Genomic DNA, 6,164 nt, shown 5'->3' with positions numbered 1-6,164 from the left:
GGGAGAGGAGGAAAATGAGATGGGAAAGGAGGAGGAGAAGGAGGAAGGGGGAACGAGGTGTGGCAGGGCCAGCAGCAGAGCAGAAAGAAACGGGGGTGATGGTCTCTATGGAGACTCTGCCCTCCTGTGGGGATGGGAAGAAACCTGCAGGATCCTCAGAACCCACCCCCCCCCCCCCGCCTGACTGGGCAGCAGGGGTCCTGACAGGGCCGGCCCAGGGGCTAGTCTGTTCCCACTGCAGGCCTGATAGGGCCCATCCCTAGTTCCAGCAAGGCCACAGAGCAAGGCCACACACGAGAACACCAGGCCAGAGTCTGCACCAGCCATCTGAGGTTCCGGGTGTAGACGGGGAGCCCCCGGCTAATCTGCAGGTCTGTGGCCCAGGCCTGACATCCTCCTTTACATGTTTATGGATGGGTGTGAGGGCAAAGTCGAGGGGAATGCAGGAGGAAAGAAGTAGAGAGCCCTAGTCCTTCTTTCCAGATCTCCTACACAGACTGGGGCCTCCTCTCCCTTCGGTGCGTGGAAGCCACAGGGTCCCAGGGTTCTTCTCCCCTCTCCAAGGCCAGTCCCCAAGTAGCAGGGCCCTCTAGCCCTGGGGACACATGCCCCAGCCAGAGACTTTTGGGTCTCAAGGGTATGAAGGGCCTTCTGGGGAGCCTGCCCTCCCTCCCCTCCCCTCCACCCATTTTGCCCGGGGCCTCCTGCAGTTTTGGCCCCCATCTGCCGCCCAGCCCCCTCCTCAGTGGGGCAGAAATCAGAACCCATGGTGGACCTGCTGCCCCGGCGTGGAGAATTTGTGCCCAGCTGACCTCCTGATTTCCTGGAGACACTCCCTCCTTCTCCAGATAAGTGGCTTAGAGACCTGCCTGCTGTCCCGAGTCCAGGGCCACGCCCTGTCAGTGGTACCCGCCAGCGGCAGGGCCAGCCAGGTGGCACAGGGCTGAGCAGGGCCTGGGGCTGAACGCAGGAGGCTGGCCCGGTGCCCAGCCTCAGCTGAAAACCTAGGGTGTGCAAATGCATTATTCAGACGCTCCCCCCATCTGCTCTTCAGCAGGAAATGGTGTGACCGGAAAGTAGGTCTTTTTAAATCTGAATTATTCAAACAATTTGTGCACGTGACCAGGACCCAAGCCCGGGGGCCGTGCTCCAAGCCCGGCTTTAAAGGGTCTCAGGGCAGTGGGGGAGGCTCCCTTCCAGCCAAGCTTGGTCTGTTCCTTCACTGAGTAGGGCTCCTGCCTTTCTTCTAGTCGGTGAACCAGAGCCTGACCCTGGCCCCCCGGCCCCAGAGGACAGGACAGGGGCGGGGAAGGGAGGGAGTGGGCACAGAATGTAGGTAATCCAGAAGAAGCGCTAATTAGCTCTCCAGGCTGCCAGAGGCAGGGGCTGGCCACAGGACAGAACAGGGTCAGGATAGTGCGGAAGCCCGCCCCTCCTTCCTTTTCGGCGGTGCCCTCTCCACCCGGTGCCAGGAAGGCCGGGCCCACCCTGATGTGGGGCAGGTCTGCTGGAAGGGCCGTGGGGAGAGCAGGACAGCCCACGGGAAGACGACCATCGGTGGAGCAGAGCAGGTTTGAGGGGTGAGAGGGCTGGGCAGCTTCACAGCCCAGGAAAGGGTCGAGGACAGAGAGAGCAGGGCACAGTGTGCCTTGTGGCCTTGGGGAGGATGTTGGCTATTTCCCCTCGGCTGTTGTCAGACTGCAAAGGACCCTTGGACCCTCCCCTGCGCAGCAGAAGCAGCCCCTTTCCCTCCCAGGTCTGTCCCTTGTCCCTGAGTCCCCTGCCATGCCTCTCACGACCTAACCTCCATGATCCTCCTCATCACCTCCCTTTGGCCACAAAGCAGACATCCCTCATGGGGGCTACCAAAACCTGGGGGGCAGTAGAGAATCAGAAAGTGCCAAGGGGGGCGGCAAGCAGAGAGCATGTTTCCCCGAGGTTTGGAGCAGACACCCAAGGGAAGGTCCTGGTGGTCTTTTGGCCACTCCCAGAAGGAGCCCTCCCAAGTGGGTTGAGACCATAGGGGCCGAGCTCAGCTCTAGCAAATATCAGAGCTGCCCTCCCAAGACGCTTGTAAGGAGAGAGTCCACCTTCCTCTGTGGGGTGCGGTGGGGCAGGGACTTCTGGTGCCCTACGGATGGCGGGGTCGGGCGGGGCCTGCCCAGCCAGGGTGGCCCACCCACGGTATACTCAACACTGGGGCCGTGTCCCCACTTCCCGGCCTCAGGGACAACCCCCCCAAGCACGCTCAGGCCTGTGGCGGCACCTCAGGGCAGGAGGTTCTGGAGGCCCTCCGGCAGGCCCCGTGTGGCTCTGGAGGCGGGGAATGGAGGGGCCACAGTCAGTGCCCCTGTTGGGGACAACCACAGCCCCCAGAGCAAAGGCAGGTGCGGTCACCAGGAAGAAGAGGGCTCTGGACAGAGAAAGACACAGGTGTTCCCTACCTGCCTCTTGGCTAAAAGCAGGGTTTAGGCAACAGCTGAGCTACTTAGAAAACAAAGCCTCTGGGGGTTGCCGGGTTCAAGGCCCGCAGACGCCCCAGTTCCCCCTCCTCCTGGCCGAGGCCCGTCCGCCCCAGCCTCCGGCCTGCTCCATCCTGAAACTGGATGCTGGAGGCAGAGCCTGGCTTCCGGGGCTGCTCTGCCCCCGACGGCAGCCTCTGGGGGTCTCCTGGGGCAGGGGCATCAGAGGGCTTCCGTGCCGCAGTCAGCGCTTTCACCAACCCAGTCCCATGTCCAGTTCTGGGCTGGGAGGCCCCGCCGGCAAGGAGGCCACGAGTGTTCCCGGCAGACCTTCCCCAGCTGCCTGCAGAAAGCTGGACGGTCACCCACGCCGCCCTGGAGAGCGGCTGCCAGCCGTGCCGCAGGCGCCCGGGCCAGCGCTGGGAACACGGAGCCAGGGACCAAGCAAGTGTGATGTCAACTCAGAGAGAGACCGGGGTCAGGGAGGGGCACCCTCAGACCCTCAGACCCATAAACAGGTGCAAGAGGACAGTGGGCAGAGGCCCCAGCGCCCAGAGCGGACGGGGTCTGGGAGACAGAACCTGTGGGGTGAGGGCTGGGGGCGGCTGCGGCCTCGGTCAGGCCTTGGGATTCTGGAAAACAGCCCATCCCTGGCCAGGCCAAGCCTTCTGCCCTGAGGTGCCGCCAACAGGCCTGAGCATGCTTGGCGGGGTGGGCCCTGAGGCCGGGAAGTGGGGACACAGCCCCAGTGTGGCGTATACCGCGGGCAGGCCACGCTGATGCGCGGGCGGCAGGCCCGGGCAGGGCGACCGCGGCTTCTGCGCGCACCCCAGCCTGATCCCAGGCTTGATGCTACCTTCCCCTTTTTTCTGCCGCAGCTGTGACCAACAGGGACCGATGGGGGAAGGGCGGCGTGGGGTGAAAGCCACCCACCCGGGCAGGTGCTAGACCTCTCCTGGTCTGCAGTTCCCCCGTCTGGCCGCGGCCAGGGCCCTGCCTTGGGGACGAGCACTCTGGCTGTTCTGGGGATTCATTTCCCCGGGGATGGTGCCCTGGTACTTAGCCCCACCAGCACGTGCATGGAAATAGCCTGCACCTGCGGCCCAGCGGGCGGGAGGAGGGTGGGTGGTCCAGCACCCCGGGATGGGGGGCTACCAAGCCTTCCTGAGCCCACTGCCCTGTCGGTCTCAGGCAGGTAAGGGGCAGCCCAAAGATGGACCCAGGGGCACCCCAGGAGCCTGAACTGAGGTCCTCTGAAAGAAAGATGCCCCTCAAAGCTCCTTCCAGCAGGCAGGCAGGCACTGGCGGCCTTGCCTGGGGCTGGGGAAGTAGGAAAGGGTCAGGACCAGTAGCGGCATAGAGGGGAAGGGGTGTGGATGCGAGGGGCGGCCACACTGTGAGCCGGGTCGCGGCCGCTGCATCCCCTACTGAGTCATGCCTCGTCACGCGCCACGTCACCCACAGACCGCCAGGCCACATCTGCCAGCCCAGGCCACCTGGGTTTTGACACGGGCACACGCTGACCCTCGGGGCGCCGGGCGAGAACGGCCCTTTCTCTGGGCCTGCATCCTGGTTTTCGTCCCAACTACCGTCGTTCTCTTCTCTGGCAAGACGCAGGACTATCCTCCCTGACGAGAAGACCCTCCACACCGCGTGTCCCATGAGTGCGCGGGGACTCCGGCATCATGGCCCAAGCGCCAGAGCTCCCAGCCCACCAGCGTGGCTCAGGGGATCGAGTCTCCATGAAGAACTGCCCCCCCACAAGGGACCCCTACCCCCCGACCTCCAGCCAGCAGGGGAGACCGCTCAGGCACTCGCCCCCATAGGGCTCTACCATGTCAGTCTTCTCTTTTATTTTTTTTTAAAAGATTTTATTTATTTATTTGACAGACAGAGATCACAAGCAGGCAGAGAGGCAGGCAGAGAGAAAGGGGAGGCAGGCTCCCTGCTGAGCAGAGAGCCCAATGCAGGGCTCGATCCCAGGACCCTGAGGTCATGACCTGAGCCGAAGGCAGAGGCTTAACTCACTGAGCCACCCAGGTGCCCCCAGTCTTCTCTTTTAAATCATGGTAAAATACCGTCACATCAAGTTTACCACGCAGACCCTTTCAAAGTGCACAGCTATGTCACTCACGACTTCCACACTCTCGGGCAGCATGCCCGGCCTCTCCTTCCAGAACATCTTCATCGGCCCAGAAGGAAACCCCGTGCCCGTCGAGCAGTCACCTCCCATTCCGTCCCCCCAGGCCCTGGCAACCACCGATTTTTCTGTTTCCATGAATTTGTCCGTTCCAAGCACTTGAATGAATCTGAGCAGTTTCTTGCAGCACGAGACCTTTTGTGTCTGGCGTTTGTGTCGGGCTCCTCCCAAGGGGCAGCCGCCTCACAGCAGCTGCCGGTGCCTCGGTCCTGTCTGCCGAGTAATTCCGCGCCACGCGTCGCTTATCCACTCCTCCTCGGGCAGACGTTTGGGCTGTTGCCACCTTTTGGCCATTGCGACGAGAGCTGCTATGATTGTTACGTACCAGTTTTTGTCTGAACACCTGCTTTCAGTTGCTGCGGTTTTATATGTTTATCTGGGCGTGGAAGTGTGGGGTCATACACAGCTGTGTCTACCCTGAGGGGCCACCAAACTATTTCCCATAGCCCCTGATCTATGCTACATTCCCACCTGGCAAAGCACAAGGGTTCCGAATGCTCCACACCCTTGCTGACACCTGTGACTGTGTGCCTCTCGATTCTAGCCATCCTAGTGAGCGGGAAGTGGTATCTCCTTGTGGTTTGATTGGCACTTTCCTAGCGACTGGCAGTGCTGACCCTCTCTTGATGTGCTCATTGGGCATGTGCGTATCTTCTTTGGAGGACTATGTATTCCAGATCCTTGCCTTTCTTTGAACTTGTTTTTTGTTGTTGTTGAGTTGTAGGAGCTCTTTATATATGCCGGACACTAGACCTTTATCAGATATGTGATTTGCAGATATTTTCTGGTTCTGTTAGCTGTTTTTTCACTCTGCTGATAGTGTCATTCGACACACAACAGTTTTTAATTTTGATAAACTCTACTTTTTCTCTTTTTCCTTTTTTTGTTTCTTGGTTATTGTGTTTTCAGTGTCATATCTAAGAAACCATTGCCAAATCTAAGTCCATGAAGATTTACTCCTGTGTTTTCTCCTAAGAGTTTTATAGCTTTAACTCTTATACTGAGGTCTCTGATCCATTTGGAGTTAATTTTCATATGTGGTGTGAGGTAGGGATCCAACTTCATTCTTTTGCGTGTTGACATCCAGTGTTCCCAGCACCTTTGGTTGAAAAAACGTCCTCTCCCCATCGAATGGTCTTGGCACTCTTGTTGGAAATCAGTTGGCCGCACATGTGATGGTTCCTTTCTCTGCTCCCTGTTGTACTCCACAGGTCTATATGGCTGTTCTTACGAATATCACATTGTTTCAATCACTGTAACTTTATAGACTTAAAAAAATTTTTTTAAAATTTTTATTGTTAAGTAATCTCTTGGGGTGCCTGGGTGGCTCAGTGGGTTAAAGCCTCTGCCTTCGGCTCAGGTCATGATCCCGGGGTCCTGGGATCGAGCCCTGCATCGGGCTCTCTGCTCAGCAGGGAGCCTGCTTCCTCCTCTCTCTCTGCCTGCCTCTCTGCCTACTTGTGATCTCTGTCTGTCAAATGAATAAATAAAATCTTAAAAAA

The sequence above is a fragment of the Meles meles genome, chromosome 1 (genome assembly GCF_922984935.1).
Source record: "Meles meles chromosome 1, mMelMel3.1 paternal haplotype, whole genome shotgun sequence".
NCBI lineage: Eukaryota > Metazoa > Chordata > Mammalia > Carnivora > Mustelidae > Meles > Meles meles.
Note: the sequence above shows the minus strand (reverse complement) of the source record.